Raw genomic sequence first — 17,703 nt, forward strand, 5'->3', positions numbered from 1 at the left:
TGTATAAAGTTTTTATCTGACACCAAGTTCAGATAATGTTGAAATCTGCTTTTGAATATATGACTTTTCTCCTTGAACATACCTCATGTGCTCTCTGGACAGGCTTTGTGGCCCTCAGCAATATTTGGCAATAATCATTTGTTTCTGTGCTTTACAGTTCAAGAAGTACTTTCACATATATTCATAAAGTTATCTTTAGGACAACTTAAGATAGCCAGAAAGCAAAGAAGAATTAAAGAGCCTCTTGACAAAAGTGAAAGGGGAGAGTGAAAAAGTTGGCTTAAAACTCAACATTCAGAAAACGAAGATCATGGCATCTGGTCCCAACACTTCATGGCAAATAGATGGGGAAACAAGGGAAGCAGTGGGAGACTTTGTTTTCTTGGGCTCCAAAATCACTGCAGATGGTGATTGTAGCTATGAAATTAAAAGATGCTTGCTCCTTGGAAGAAAAGTTATGACCAACCTAGACAGCATAATAAAAAGCAGAGACATTACCTTGCCAACAAAGGTCCGTCTAGTCAAAGCTATGGTTTTTCCAGTAGTCATGTATGCATGTGAGAGTTGGACTATAAAGAAAGCTGAGCACCGAAGAATGGATGCTTGAACTATGGTGTTGGAGAAGACTCTTGAGAGTCCCTTGGACAGCAAGGAGAGCCAACCAGTCTAACCTAAAGGAAATGAGTCCTGAATATTCATTGGAAGGACTGATGCTGAAGCTGAAGCTCCAATACTTTGGCCACCTGGTGAGAACAGCTGACTCACTTGAAAAGACCCTGATGCTGGGAAAGACTGATGGCAGGAGGAGAAGGGGCTGACAGAGGATGCAATGGTTAGATGGCATCACCGACTCAATGGACATGAGTTTGAGTAAACTCCGGGAGCTGGTGATGGACAGGGAGGCCCGGCGTGCTGCAGTCCATGGGGTCACAAAGAGTAGGACACTACTGAGCGACTGGACTGAACTGAATTGAAGATAGCCAGAGAATTTTATTATTCCCATTTCTCAGAAAGGTAAAGTAATGGTAATGTTAGTAGGTAAAACTGTCAGGTTAATAACTCAAAGTATAGAACTTTTATCATATGTCTGGAAATTCATGGTGCTTCAAATTTCCAAAGAGGAATCCAGATTTTTGTTAATATCTCCCACAAGAAGAATTTTAACAAAATATTAGGTATCACATCATACATATATCTCATCATCATATATGTGTGTACATATAAATATTTGATTTACTATTTTTAAAATATTTTTTGATGTGGGCCATTTTTAAAGTCTATCGAATTTGTTAACAATATTGCTTCTGTTATTTTTTTACGTTCTGGCTTTTTGACCACGAGTCATGTGGGATCTTAGCTCCCAACCAGAAATAGAATCTGTACCCCCTGCATTGGAAGGTGAAGTCTTAACCACTGGACCACCAGGGAAGTCCCTATAATTTACTTTTTTTTTTATAATTTACTTTTAATTGATATCAGTATAAACATACCACTGAATAGTTTTTACCAGTGTTTCTATCCACAATCATTTAGCAGAGCCTTACAAAGAAGGCATGCCAGGTAGGAGAATTCCCTTTTCCAGGTAAGGAAATGGGGACGTGGAGAGAACTTGACTCTACAATGTCTGTGTAGCACGATGAAGAGCAATGATATATGTACTTGGGCTGCAGGTCGAGATCTACTACCAAGCAGCTGAGTGACGTTAGGTAAGTCACCCAAATGCTCTGAGCCACACTTTCCTTCTAGGAAAAGTAAAGACTGTGAGTCACTCACAGATACCACTTAACTGACAAAATTCTATTATTCTGCAACTCAGCAAATTCAGTAGCGTGGCTGAGACAAGCCCCAGATGGTCTAAGTCCTGGCTGGTTCTTTGCCCCATCCCATACTGTACCACCTCCGAGGAGCTTTCCCTTTTCACAATTGAGAGTTCATGCCATTTGTACGTTTATCTTTACAGAGCCTTAGGCCCTGTATAGTCTTTGTTCCCTGGGCTTGTGGACAGCCAGGAAAAACATTCCTTTCAAGAAAGGCTGGTGAGACAGACACGTGCAGGCCCAGGGCGTCTGGAGAAAAGGGCGTGTCCTCCCATGACCTCCCTTCACTGGATTTGGGGACGGGAGATGCATCCCCATCTGATGGGTTTTGATGTCATTTTCATTTTTCAAAGAAACAATATAAAATCCACAGTTGATAGGAAAGACAGGCTCCTATGTCCAGGTCCAAGGACAGGGTCACTTAATTGAATTCCATTTAAATGGCCCAATCAAAACCTTGCTACCATGAAGACAGGGTCACATCCAGAAGTCGGAGGTGAGGACTCCAGTGCCCAGATCCACCCAGAACTTCTCTGCTGGAATAAATCAACTTCTTCCTACATCCCTGCTGAGGCAGGTGCCAGAGAAAAAAAGCAACCTGACCCCCTGAAGAGTCTCTGGAGCCCAGCAGTAACCTGAGCTGCTCTAGGTTATTTTTTGCTGAGGGCTAGTGGTTCTTAAAGGGACTGCGCTCCGCATGCACGTATCCAGACACAGGATGCAAATCAATGAAAAGACCAATGCGATTTACATTCTGATCAAGGTAGTTGATCAGAAGTATGTTCAACGAGAAGGTATGTGAGCAAATATTTTATTGCTCTTTCAAGGGGATCAGTAGTTAATGTCCTGTGACATAACATCATTGGATTTCAACGTGGGAGTGCTGAATAACAGAGAACTCCATTGGCTTAATGTAGAAAAAGATAGCAGGCATTCCCCAAGGCTCTGTCCTCAGTGCCAGACTGCTACTTAAGAAGGGAGTGGGGCCCAGAGATTAGAGCTGCAGATGTCTGCCAGGACTGGGCTCTCCAGTTATCATCCCCCTAAATGCTCACGACAATCCTGACAAGTATAAAAGGTACAAAGAAGGAAAGCGGCGCTCTACAAAGCTTCAGAACACACTCACAACTTACGTGATTTACGTGATAGGTGAGTGCTGGTCTCTTCCAATAGTGTTTATACCTGAATGAAGACTGCGAAAGCAAATACTCACCCAACTCAAAACAATTCTCATGAAACAACTAGTCCTTTCATTCTCTGTCCCACATCCCTAAACTGGCCAGTGAGGAACAGGAATAATCCAGTAACGAGGAAAGTGGGATCCAGAGTCACAAATGCACAGGTTTGGAAACCTGCTCCCCCACCAACTCACTGGGTGACCTTGGGCATGTTAGCTACACGTCTGGAGCCTCAGTGGCAATAACAGTAATACTCACATCATCAGGCTGGTTGAAGATTAAATAAGATACTCATAGGCGTAGTGTACTTGGATGTGTGCCTGGCACATGGAACCCTTCAGTTAAACAGTTGCTATTATTAGTTGCATTAGTATTCCTATTCAGCAAGGGTGTAATTCAAGTTGCCCTGAAATCTGGCCACGTATAATCATGAGAAAAATAACGTATCAGCTAGCTGTCGGGCAGGTAGCTTGCAGACGTAATCTCTGTTGCCCACAACTCTGCCAGGCAAGTGATGCTAACCCCTGTGCCGATGACGGACGTGAGGCTCAGAGGTTTCGTAACCAGCCTGAGTCATAACTAGTAAGTGACACAGCAGGGATTTTAACTCAGGTCTGACTTCAAAGCCTGTACTCCTTCCATCCAATTGAGAAATAGTTGGGGAGCGGTGTGGAAAGAGGAGGGGAGGATCCTCCCGGTCAGTTCTTATTCCACAGCTTGTGAACTATTCCCTTAGGTCAGCCACATAACCTCTCTGTCCCATTTCATCTTCCAGCTGTGATTTTTTTTGGGAGGGAGCAGGATCTGATCTCTGCAGCAAGTCACCCATCTATTATTGATCTACAGGTAATTCTACAGAGAATAATAAAGTTCTCTGTAATCCTATTAAAACTACATTATCCTAAGTGGTCGTTTCTGAGCCATTGATCTTTAGAAACCCACAAGCTCTATATAATATAAATCATGCAAAAATACAAATGCCCAACATCTCATAGTTCACAAGCACTGGTTCAATGAATCAAGATACTCAGCAAGGTGGTTACGTGCCGGTTTCTTAGGTGAAGAAAGGGAGACACAGGTTAAGTCAACTGCTCACAGTCACATAGTCAGGAAATAGCATACTTAGCACTTGAATATCCAGTTTTTCTGATGACCTATCTCTGTTCTGTCCATTTTACTATATCTGTCTCTGGAAGAATACCAGGATGATCTGCTATGCTGAGAAATACACTAAGGTATGATCTATTATTAGTATTCCCTTCTGTCCTTCATGCACTACCTTTTACTTATGCTATAAAACATAGTTACATAGCACAGAGAAAACCAGTCAACAGGGTAACTTCCCAAGGCTGAGTGGCTGGGGTACAGGGTCATGTTTTACTTGTCACAATAGAACTTGAAGTGTCTTAGGGATAGGTGTTCAATAATTTCATCGACTAAAGCTCAAGATAATATTACTTTATAAAATCATATGTATATCCCTATTTTGAATAATCCTTTTAAAAAATGTAGGTGCTCTGAACAAGAGAATGACAACAGATGTTATGTTTCAGAATAACATTTGTTGACTATCTACCATGTGGTTTGCACTGTCCTAAATGCTTTACATTTACTAACTTATGTATTCCTGGCAACATTTCTAGAGGTAGGCACTATCATTATCCTATGTTACAGTCAAAGAAACTAAGCCACATTAACTTGCCCAAAGGCATAGAGTTAGGTAGTTGCAGAGCAATAACTTGAACCCAGCAATTCTGGCAATCAGAGTTCAGATCTCGTGTAATCTTCACAACAACCCCAGGCAGCAGTGCTCATCATCTTGGAGACTGACGGTTGTCCTTGGTAATTCACTGATAATCAGGAGAAAAATGGGCTTCCCTTGTGGCTCAGCTGGTAAAGAATCCGCCTGCAATGTGGGAGACCTGGGTTCGATCCCTGGATTGGGAAGATCACCTGGAGAAGGGAAAGGCTACCCACTCCAGTGTTCTGCCCTGGAGAATTCCATGGACCGTATAGTCCATGGGGTTGCAAAGAGCAACACAACTAAGCGACTTTCACTTCACAGGAGAAAAATAAAAGAATCCAATTTAATTGTCTATAATAGCAATCCTGTTCTATGACCAAAATTTACCCCAAGTAATATACCCACCATATTACTATTCAAAAGGTTGTTGGAACACTAAAATTTATTGCTACATTTTCATTTAATACTTGGAAGTTGGAATTTGTAACCAGTTTGGCTCTCCATGAACAATATCTTTTGACATTTTTTTCCCCACATAATCTTGCATTCTTCACAATGCTTTCCACTTATAATCTTAAAATCATTGTGATTCTATCACCCTTTGAAACCTATCTTTTGAAACACAGAAATTTGTAGAGGGATTTCTTCTTCAGGATTTAAATTCTTATCTCTCTTCTTGCCCTCATCAATCTTATTTTCTCCTTATCTTTTTCTGTTCTACTTTCCCTTTCTTGTTGTGTATTCTCCTTGTCACATGACCTAGGGTGTTGCCCAGTACTGTAGCCATCTTCCAAAACTAGAAACTCTCCCATAGGATTCTCAAAGTTGACTGTGCAGACAACCGACATCATTATCTTCTTAGGTGGGTCCCCAAGTCTACATTTTCAGCAAGCTGCCCTGGTAAATCATACACATACTGGAATACATTATAGGATTTGCACTCTGCCATTTCCTAGATACAGTCCTTCTATTGAAGCCTTTTTCATTTAGCAAAATCTCTTTGCTAGTTTCAGGAAAATGTAAACATCACTGAAACTTCAGCTAAGAGCATCATACAATAAGCAGGTCAAGAAGCAACAGTTACAAATGGACATGGAACAACAGACTGGTTCCAAATCGGGAAAGGAGAACATCAAGGCTGTACATTGTCACCCTGCTTATTTAATTTATATGCAGAGTATATCATGAGAAATGCTAGACTGGATGAAGCACAAGCTGGAATAAACATTGCTGGGAGAAATATCAATAACCTGAGATGCAGATGACACCACCTTTATGGCAGAAAGTGAAGGAGAATTAAAGAGCCTCTTGATGAAAGTGAAAGGGGAGAGTGAAAAAGTTGGCTTAAAACTCAGCATTCAGAAAACGAAGATCATGGCATCTGGTCCCAACACTTCCTGGCAGATAGATGGGGAAACAATGGAAACAGTGACAGACACTATTTTTGGGGGGGCTCCAAAATCACTGCAGATGGTGACCACAGCCATGAAATTAAAAGATCCTTACTCCTTGAAAGAAAAGTTATGACCAACCTAGACAGTATATTAAAAAGCAGAGACATTACTTTGCCAACAAAGGTCCATCTAGTCAAAGCTATGGTTTTTCCAGTAGTCATGTATGCATGTGAGAGTGGGACTATAAAGAAAGCTGAGCGCCAAAAAATTGATGCTTTTGAACTGTGGTGTTGGAGAAGACTCTTGAGAGTCCCTTGGACTGCAAGGAGATCCAAATCAGCCCAACCTAAAGGAAATCAGTTCTGAATATTCACTGGAAGGACTGATGCTGAAGCTGAAGCTCCAATACTTTGGCAACCTGATTCGAAGAACTGACTCACGTGAAGAGTCTGATGCTGGGAAAGACTGAAGGTGGGAGGAGAAGGGGACGACAGAGGATGCGATGGTTGGATGGCATCACTGACTCAATGAACATGAGCCTGAGTAAACTCCAGGAGCTGATGATGGACAGGGAGGCCTGGCGTGCTCCATGGGGTCACAAAGAGTCAGACACGACTGAGCGACTGAACTGAATTGATGAATCAAAGATGTTAGCACACTCTATTATTTACTTCAATGTGTAGCTATGAGGGAACAATACAAGTGAGTGCTGAATCAAATGAGGACTCCAAATGAATCAAATGAAGACTCCCAATGTAAGTGCTTAAGATGACACGCCCACCCTGTATTGGTGGAGATTGTTGACACAATAAATCTTTATTTTCAGCATTTTACTTAAGTGTAAAACCTGACACTTGAGTCCCTATATTTACCCTCACTATCTAAAATCATTTTTATTGAACCAATTAAGAACCAATGACTGGTATGGGGGGAAAATACTCAAGCGAAACTTAATGAAGTTCCTTAATGAAAAATATTTATTGACTAATGGTGTCAGTGGTAAAGAATCTGCCTGCCAATGCAGGAGATGCAAGAGGGTTCAATCCCTGGGCTGGGAAATTCCCTTGATGAAGGAAATGGCAACCCACTCGAGTATTCTTGCCTGAGAAATCCCACAGACTAAGGAGCCTGGTGGGCTATACAGGCCATGGAGTTGCCAAGAGTCAGACACGACTGAGCACACACATGCACACATGCGACTAGGAGCGCCCCACCCCCACCTTAAAGGGGGAATCCTTGCTCAATGCGCATCTCACACACAACAATGCACTTTGCTTAATTAAGTGATCATTTTCCACAACACCTTACAAGGCGGTCAATAGGACAGGTATTCTAGTCAATCGCATCACATCACCTAACCTGTCACATTCCCACACTATTGTTTTCCAGCCTCACAGAGACCCCCAGTTCCTCAGCCTCTCCCTTCCAGGAGTTCAGGACCTCTTCCTCCCCATCCTCTCTCCTCCCAGCTCCTTCCTCTCCTCCTCCAGGCTCCTTTCTCTATCCTGTCTGGATCCCACTGGGAACCACTGTGCCCCTGCCCTTGCCAGCATCCTCTGTCACCGCGCCCTTGGGCGTGCTCAACCCCAAACCCTCCTTTGGATCATGGTCCCTTTGGGTCCTGCAGCCCCTCCTTGGAGTGGCTGAGGAACATCAGTTGCTGAGACACAGCTACTTCCGCTGAGCTTTCTGCAGGTCAGGTGAACATCATCACCTCCAACACACAGGTCAGCTCACGCTTCCTCTAGAGGCAGTTCCCTGTTTTCTTCACTATCATCCAGTTTTTATGGACAAATGACTTTGCCTTCTCCTTCACAAAAACCACAAAGAAAATGGAAGGTACAAACTATTCGTTGTAAGTTGGGCTACAAGGGTGGACTGTCTAGCACGGGGAATATAGCAAATATTCGGTAATAACTGTAAGTGGAGTACAACCTTTAAAATTATATAGAAATAAAAATAATACATTTTAAGGAAAATAATGAGTTTTTCAAGGAGAAATTTCATCCACGTATAGTTTTTCCCATAAACTTAGTAGCAGACCTTCCTATCCCCACTCCTTCTGCCCCAATCAATCCTTTCTAGAGCTGGGAGCACTCTGGCTGCTCGGGATTCTACTCAATCGTTGGTCATCTTTTGTTTACATCACCAACCTTTCTCTCTCCAGTGGCTCTTTCTTGTCAGCATACATAAACAAGTTCACATCTATATAAAAATGCTCTCTGGGTCTCCACCTCTATCTATCATCCCACTCCTCCTGTGTACAGCCTACCGAACAAAGCAGAGATAATAAAATCTACCCTTTATTTAAGAATGGGCTTGAGTCAGGAGCTTTACATAGATTATCTCTTTTGTCCCTCACCAAAGGGCTTCAAGTCAATAACTACTGTCTCCATTTAAGAGACCAGGAAACTAAGGATCCCAGAGGGTTATGTAACTTACCTATAACTACACAGGTGATAAAGCAGAGAAGTAAAATTGAAATTCAGATTCTCTCTGATCCCCAAACCATGTATCCTTCCAGACACCACACATGACCATAGTCACTGCTTTTCTCAAAGGCCTGTTCATCTTCCTGTCTTCCTCTTCCTGCACAATGCCATCACTATTCACCTGGTAATCCAGCTAGAGTCCTGAGAACTGCCTTCCCTTTCCCTCATCCTTCACGCTGGCTCGGTGACTAGCACTGTTTTCCAAGCTTGAGGGTCCAACATGTGCTCACTGTTCTGAACATCCCAGCATGAGTTTAAGCCTTCAGTTTCTTTCTTTTGAAGATTACACATGCATGTTCAGTCACTTTACTGTGTCCGATTCTTTGCGACCCTGGGGACTGTGGCCCGCTAGGCTCCTCTGTCCATAGGATTCTCCAGGCAAGAATACGAGAGTGGGTAGCCTATCCTTCCTCCAGGGAGTCTTCCCGACCCAGGGAGCAATCAAACCGGGGTTCCTGCATTGCAGGCGGATTCTTTACCATCTGAGCTAGCAGAGAAGCCTGAAGATTATTGTAACTGTCTGCAAACTATGTCTTCCAACCCAAGCTTGGGTCCTTCTAATTCATTCTCGTGATGCTGGTTCCTGGTAAAATGCAGATCTGAATGTGTCTCTCCTCCTTGCCTACAGGATAAAGCTCCAACATGGCAACATGGCATACCGTCCTTGAGCTGGTCCCTGCCAAAATTTCCAGATCCTTCCCTCGTGACATCCACGCCTCCTCTCACTATACCCTGTAGTCCAGCCATACGAAGATTTACTTGTTGGTTTTTTTGTTTTTTTTATTTTTTTTAATTTTTTTTTACTTGTTGGTTTTATGTCTTTGGGTCTCCGCATGCCAGGGCTCTGTCTTCCTGGAATGCCTTTCCTTGTGCTGTCTTCCAGGCAAACTGCCATTCAGCTTACAAGATGCAGCCCTGGCATTTCCTCCCCTGTCAAGCCCCCTGCAGAGCTGACTGATTCCTTTTTATGTCACAGCTAGGTTTTGTGCGCTTTCTCTTACAGCCCATTTCACCACCTATTGGAATATTTTACAGTCTGCACTTTCCTTCTAGAACATTAGCTCCTCAGGGGCAGTTACATGCCTGTTCTGTTTTGCATGCTTAAGCCAGCACACAAAAGTAAGTCAAAAGCAGTTGCATATGTTAATTAATAAATTAAACTGATGCTATGTGAGTATATGTCTTTGGAGCTGAAGATCGTTTATTTTTAAGAGTAAAGCCAAAAAGAATGTTCTAGGCAGAAATAATGGGGGAGATAGATTATTTCTTTGTATGAAGAAGTGATAAGTGTGGCCCAAAGTCTAAGCTGAAAACATTTTGCTGCCAAGTCCTCAGGCACATAAAATCCTCAGACCTCATTCCTCCTACCGCCACAGGAGGAGAAGCGGATGACAGAGGATGAGATGGTTGGATGGCATCACCGACTCAATGGACATGAGTTTGAGCAAACTCCAGGAGTCAGTGAAGCACAGGGAAGCTTGGCGTGCTGCAGTCCACGGGGTCGCAAACAGTCGGACACAACTGGGTGGCTGAAAAACAACCCACGGGGCTATCCATGATGCTGGGCTCATGATGATGCTCAGGAACGAAAGGAAAAGAGTAAAGATCTGTATTGAAGAGGGTGTTACCTGGATTCCCTAATTTCTGAACCTAGTGTGGATAACCATCCAAATTCGACCTCAAATTTCAAGTGGCACAAAAGTGGTCTAAGGCTTATTAGAGAATATTCTCAGACCTAACCAAGAGAGAGCAGAGCATGTGACTTATCCCACAGATCAGCTAAATTGAATCAAAGCAAAAATAAACATTTTTCCAGACTGTTCTATCATTTCCGAAACACAGGGCAGGGTCATGGACATATGAGAAATAGTTCAGTTGTGAAGTTACCTCTTCAAGTCTCCCCAAGAGACTGGGGAGGTTGCAGGGGGGGAGTGGGGGCGGGTAGGGAACTGATGGAGATGAGCGTGTCTGTGAGGCATGAGTGAGAGAAAGGACTTGAAGTTTCAGAGTTGAGACAGACGCCAGTAACTGTGGGCAGGGAGACTTCCTTCACCAATCACTCCACGCTGCCCCTGGGTCCTTATGCAGAAGACAGCACACCAGCTGTGCCAGAAAGCACCCCTCCCCACCAGGGGGGAAGCCGATTACAGCTTTCTCGAGCCCCCATGTGAAGACTGCGATTCAAAGGCTTTCCCTAGAAAAGGACGGTGGACAGAAGCAGCCAAGGATCCCTAGAGACACACAGAAAAGCAATAACTCTGTCGACATCCGAAAAAGAGAAAGGGAGAGGAGCATTTCCCTTCCAGCAGCATTCTTTCATTGCCCTTTCTTGCTTCTTTTCTGAGGAGAGAAGGGAGGTGGGTGAAGGCAGCGAGACCATGTAAAAGACCAGAGGGCGGCGGACATGAACTTCTCTCTGGCTTCCCTGCACAAAGGCCTGATTATAATACACACATAAAAATGCGTGGGCAAGACTTGGAGGCTTGGGCCCCGGAGCCCTCCTCCCCCAAACTCACTCCCAAGCCCATGCTTTGAATGCATTTGTGTACACACACCCTCCAACACAACAGGTTCTGCATGTTGCCATGGAGCTGAGACATCACACTGCTTTTACACTTCCAGCAGCAGAGGGAAGAATCACTACATGATGTTAACTCTGGTTGTATTCCTGATTTTCAGTTGCTTCTCTTCCTGTTCTCATGAACTTGATTTTTTTTTAACTTACTCTTTGTAAGATTGCTGCAATGGAAGCTGCTGAAAAACTGATGCTTGCTTTTATCAGCTCAGCATGCAGAAAGTAGAGCACATATGTGACAGGGAGCGTCCTCCACCCTTCCAGCAGAGTTTATGACCTTACTGCATCTTAGGGGAGTTGATCAGAAAGGCAAACTAGAAATCAACACTTATTTAGTAAATATTCTATGAAACATATAAAACCTCCTGTAACCAGTGGCTGTTTTTTCTGACAAGATAAATCAGGTTCTTTCTACTCCAATGGGTACTTCTCAATAGGCCTCAACAATCAAAATCATATGAATAAAAATTTTGTAAATATAGATAGCCTTCTGCAAGGTCCCCTTGGATTTCATTTCAAAGCTCAGCTATTACCTTACTGTGTAAAACTCAAATAAAAGAATCTAAAAGAGGAACACAACATGATTTGCTAATGCAACCTCAACATTCACGCCACCCCTCCTTTTGGAGTTTTGCATCTCACAAGAAATGGTGATTTGACTTCTATAAAATCAAGTGCCAAGGAGTTCAAGAAAATCATTTTGATTTCCTACCTGGAAATCTGCTTTCGGTCCTAGTCACACATCCTCACAATCTTGAGTCTCAGTTTCTCAGGTAAGTTCGCCAATCTGCTGACAAGAAGTTTCGTGTTATGACTTCTCCTTCCACAGTGCACCCGTTAAGACTTGACTATGAAAATGACCTTAAGTACTAACCAGAGCAGCAAAACCAAATCTATTGGTTTGAAGAAAGAATGTAAACACGTGGAGGTGGGAGAGGCCAAAATGTCAGGTGATGAATGTGGCACCAAGCTACGTACGCAGGATATCAGATGGCTAAGCAAATATGATTTTAAAAGTTTAAAATCAGCTTGCCAGCAACAAAATAAACAGTGATTGGCATTGGATGATAACCCAAAAAATAAAATAAATACCCATGCCTCCATATCAAAAATAAATAAATCACATAGGTACTCCCTCCCTCCAAGCTTAATTATTCTCTCTTTAAAGTGGGATGACTTCCAATGAACAGAATATAGAAAGAGAAAAGTCCTAACTTTACAGTGGAGACCCTAGCAGACTATCCCTTAACTAAGTGATCAAGGTTAGCATCACTGGTGACCAGTTATGTTGACAGGACACACCCGATAATACAATGCAATAAGGAGGACACCTTCTGCAGTCTTCCTTCCCAAACCCATAACTCCAGCCTACAAAATTTCTGGCCCAATACTCTTTGGAAATGTCCATCCCTTCAGAAACAAGTGGAGCCATGGTATGCTATGCTGTTATTATATATCGTATTGCATTTGTATTCTGTAGATTATATTAAATCTTTTAAAAGTGGGCACCCAATTAATACCAAATGAAGTTTTCAGGAAACCCAGACAAGTCTTTAAAACCATTAGCCAAGCACTCAAACAGACTAGCCTTTTTAGGTAGTCATTTTGTTTAAATAGTCATTTTCCCTTTTCTTTAATTCTAATGTTTCCACAGCACGTCAGAATGACATCTCCAAATGCTGTAGACCTCAGGTTTTTCCTCGCCACAAATAGTATGTATATTTTCACTATGACTAGCAACAACGTGCCTGTTATTGGTGATCCTGGTAATTATATAAATAGGCTGACTCTACATTGATCTCAAAGGCACAACACTGCCGACAGTTCAATGTTAGCCAGTCCCAGGGCCTAGTAAGCACCCTAGCCAGACGCCCCAGGCTGCTTGTGGACAGGCATTCCCCAGCCTCTTGGCTGGGTGACAGCAACCACAACAGCCCACAAGGCGGGTGGAGAACCGATGAATAAAATGATAAACATTTGTGATGAAACAGGATGTTGGGGAGGGGGAGAGGGGTTGGAATATCTCAACTACTGAACTACTGGAGCTACTTTGGAAATTTAACAGTATTCCCTTGTTGTAAAACTGGGAGCAGCACACAGATAGATCTTTTCTCTTGTGTTTTCCTCTTTATTGTAAATAATTTACAGAATTACTAATGTACAATACAACATCCACCCAGGCACAAGATTTAAGGCTTTGGGCCACTGAACTATAAGTGCTGTACACTGAATGAATGCTTCAAATTGTCCTTTGAAGATGATTCAAACAATGATGTGAAAATATAATTTTTTTCAGGCCAGAAAACACTTTTGATAGACCGTCCCTTACTATTGATTGAATATATAATTTAAATGATTATTTAATAAGCTCAATCTCTCATTTATGCCACTTAGTACCAACAATACTAATAATTTACAGGCTCAGGGGCATTCTTGTCAAGAGTAAATACAAGAAATTCTGAAATAAAATAGTGCTTCATTTATAGAGTGCTAAGACTGAGATACTTCACTCATACGGAGTCTCCATACTCAGGCAGGTGACTCAAGTGATTCCCATTTACTCACATACTGATTCTGATATCCAACACCAATAAAGAGAACAAAACAAAAGAGATCTCAACTATGGGGGCACACCTTGGGGGTCCTTTTTCAAGATATTGTTGCTGCTGCTGCTAAGTCGCTTCAGTCGTGTCTGACTCTGTGCGACCCCATAGACGGCAGCCCACCAGGCTCCCCCATCCCTGGGATTCTCCAGCAAGAACACTGCACCAAAGACAGTGTTATCAACCAACAATACCTTCTTAGAGTTCACAGCATTCTCTCTTTCATCTATTTCACTCCTCTCTTGCTTTCTTGCTGATTATTCCACCAAAAAAGTTTAAAAATTGGCAAAACTAAAGCACATCTCTGTGACAATTTGATACTTTAAATGAGTCTCTGAGCATCTCTTTCACTGATTGGTCATTTTGTTATACAATAAGGAGACAGGATGACGGCTGGCTGCTGGGGAATGAGGAGAGAAGCAAGAACGGAGCAAGATGTACAAGCTCTGAAGACTAGATATAAATATAAGCACTTATATCAATACAAAATGTGAGCTTCTCGCAGTTTTTAGACTTACAATATCAATTCGCCCTGCCAGGATTTCAACTGGTATATTCGACAAGTACCTCAAAATGCTGAAGTAGGAAATTAGAGAGATGAGTTCGAAGACACATGTTCTACTTTTGTTTTCCATCTGTTATACTAATCATTCCCAAATATGATTTATCAATCCCTTTTATGCCAGAATATCCCTTTGATTCTCCTTAAAAATAATGTCATGGAAAACTTAGTAATTAACATCTGAAAATAATACTGGAGTCAAAAGTCACAGTGTCACATATACTTTCCTTCAATAATAGATATATTTCTGTAAACCTATTGTTCAGCATGGGCAATGGGACAGCAAACTTAAAATGAAAAAGTAAAACCTATGAGAAAATACAGTAGGTGCAGGATCAGATGTGAATGTCACATTTCATTCCAAACACTACCAGAACTGACAAAGTTCCCTTTAGTGTACTTAGATCTACATAGTAACTCACTATTGATATTAGTTCCTATCCTCTTTGTGAATGAAAATAAGACAACCCAAAGAAACTGATCATGTGATTAAAGAGGATAAATTGCCCTTTCTTATCCCGCAAAAGAAAAAGAAAGTTCCACAGTAGGAACATCTTTACCAATACTGAAGATATTAAAAACCAAGCCTACAATATTCTGTAAGCATAATTTACTATTCATTTGTTCTCATCTGTCAATCCTAACTTGCCTCAAACTTCATTTTTAGTCTTCCTAATTGAATTGGTTCGATTTCACATCCTGCCCCATTATTTATCAATTAAGTAACCATGGGCAAACTGTGGTTTTCATATCTACTGAGGATAAGAGTAGGCTGATACGTCATAAACACACAAGTGGTATGACTCCTCCTCCATGATACATTAAAACTGACTGAATTACTATTTTGATGATTTTGTTTGCCCATTATTATATAATACTTTGTTGTTGTTGTTGTTCCTATTGCCATTTTCATAACTGTTTGGGGTTTGATTTTGCAGATCTTTTTCTTCTCTTGCATTTCTTGACTATATAAGTCCCTTTAACATTTGTTGTAAAGCTGGTTTGGTGATACTGAATTCTCTTAACTTTTGCTTGTCTGAAAAGCTGTTGATTTCTCCATCAATCTTGAATGAGATCGTGCTGGGTAGAGTAATCTTGGTTGTAGATTTTTCCCTTTCAGTATATATATCCTGCCATTCCCTTCTGGCCTGCAGAGTTTCTGCAGAAAGATCAGCTGTTAAACGTATGGGGTTTCCCGTGTATGTGACTTGTTGCTTCTCCCTTGCTGCTGTTAATATTCTTTCTTTGTGTTTAATCTTTGTTTGATTAGTATGTGTCTTGGCATGTTTCTCCTTGGGTTTATCCTGTATGGGACTCTTTGCACCTCTTGGACTTGATTGACTATTTCCTTTTCCATTTTGGGGAAATTTTCAACTATAGTCTCTTCAAAAATTTTCTCATACTCTTTCTTTTTCTCTCCTTCTTCTGGGACCCCTACCCTATAATTTGAATGTTGGTGTGTTTGATATTGCCCCAGCGGTCTCTGAGACTATCCTCAGTTCTTTTCATTCTTTTTACTTTATTCTGCTCTTCAAGAGTCATTTCCACCATTTTATCTTCCAGTTCACTGATTTGTTCTTCTGCTTCAGATATTATGTTATTGATTCCTTCTAGAGATTTTTAATTTCAGTAATTGTGTTGTTCGTCTCTGTTTATTATTTAATTCTTCTAGGTCTTTGTTAATTGATTCCTGCATTTTCTCCATTCTGTTTTCAAGGCTTTTGATCATCTTTTCTGTCATTATTCTGAATTCTTTTCCAGGTAGTTTGCCTGTTTCCTCTTCATTTATTTGAACTTCTGTGATTCTAGTTTGTTCCTTCATTTGTGCAGTATTTCTCTGCCTTTTCATTATTATTATTTTTTAACTTATTGTATTTGAGGTCTCCTTTTCCCAGGCTTCAAGGCTGAATTCTTTCTTCCTTTTGGTTTCTGCCTGCCTAAGGTTGGTGCAGTGGTTTGTGCACGTTTCATATAGGGTGAGATTTCCGCTAAGTTTTTTTTTTTTATTATATAATACTTTTGATACAAAAATTTATCTTCTAAATTACTTAAAGGAAACAACCTTTCATTCGCTTTTTAAAATCTTCCTCCTTGTATGAAATAATGGGAGCTATATTGAACTTCTATTTCTAAATCAGTTGAGAAACATACTGTTCAACTACTATCCATAAACTAAACATTTACCAGATGACTAAGATTATTTTTAAATGAATACAAAATCAATTAAGCCAATGAAAAGGAAATGATGAAATGCTTTATAAATCCTAAAGTATACCCCAGTTACATAATAGGATCTGAGCCTCAAAAGAAGGATAATAACAACAAGGCACAATTTGGATAATTAATAAGAGGCCACTAGGGGATTCCCTGGTGGTCCAGAAGTTAGCTCTCACTGCTGAGGGTCCAGGTTCAGTCACTGACTGGGGAAACTAATATCCTGCATGGAGAGCAGTGCAGCCGAAAATTAATTAATTAATAATCAAAAAATAAAAATGGGGAAAAAGTTTTTAGAGACTGATAAAGTGATTCTCGCAAAGGACCAATGATCTGAAGAAACATTTCTGAAATTATATTTAAATTTTAAAATTAAGACATTGGAAAAATGTGTCATAAGTGCTAAAAAACATGGAAAAACTGATTTCCAAACAGAGTATTTTTAAGTGTTTTATAAATATGATATAATTTTTGCTATTAAAATCTGAAGTTAAATATATTTCTTAATGTACCAGCCTGCTTCACTATATTCAGGTCTTAAATGTAATTTTCATCTACCTTCTAAACACTCGTCTGTAAATCTACATTTATCTGTAGATATAAGAAATATGATTTGTTAGATCCTCTAAATATTAAAAATAAAAACTGATAAATGCCCTCTTACTGATCATTGTATGATTCTAGAATATACATGTCTATAAGAATCCAATTGGTTTGACAGTAGACCAAGAAACAAGATGAATAATAAGCAGAGAACTGCACTATTTAAAAATTATTTTTATGAGTATAATTTTTAAATAATTTTTGAAACATTCATCAAATACTAATCAGAAGTAGATAAACCAGATAAAACTAAGCTAAAATTGTTAAACTTACAAAATAACAAAACAAAATTAAATCTCAAAAATATTAGAACCAAGTATAAAATGACAAGTATTAGTACTTGTAACATATAGAGTTCATAAAAATTTATTTTTTAAAAAAACTAGGAAATAAATTAGAAAATAGGACAAACCAATTCAGAAAAAGAAATATAACTAATAAAGAAGCTTCATTAATTATTAAAGAAATACAAACCAAAACAACAATGCAGGCAAGATTTTCATTTTTGCACAGCTATGATA

The 17,703-nt window shown here is 40.5% G+C and overlaps 1 protein-coding gene across 5 annotated transcripts in view; it reads right to left on the reverse strand.

Annotated features, from left to right (window-relative positions):
• The window catches only part of HIVEP2 (HIVEP zinc finger 2), a 206,146-nt gene that overhangs the window by 146,695 nt on the left and 41,748 nt on the right, over window positions 1–17,703 (reverse strand). Inside the window, exon 2 of one of the 5 annotated variants that reach the window (XM_043888403.1) lies at window positions 11,913–11,987. The exons of 3 other annotated variants lie outside the window; for them this stretch is intronic. The gene's annotated coding sequence lies outside the window, so the exon portion shown is untranslated. Of the gene's footprint in view, window positions 1–11,912; window positions 11,991–17,703 lie in introns of those variants that run through there. One more of the 5 variants, XM_043888405.1, reaches the window with a different exon arrangement.

Source organism: Cervus elaphus, chromosome 26, assembly GCF_910594005.1.
Source record: "Cervus elaphus chromosome 26, mCerEla1.1, whole genome shotgun sequence".
Lineage (NCBI taxonomy): Eukaryota > Metazoa > Chordata > Mammalia > Artiodactyla > Cervidae > Cervus > Cervus elaphus.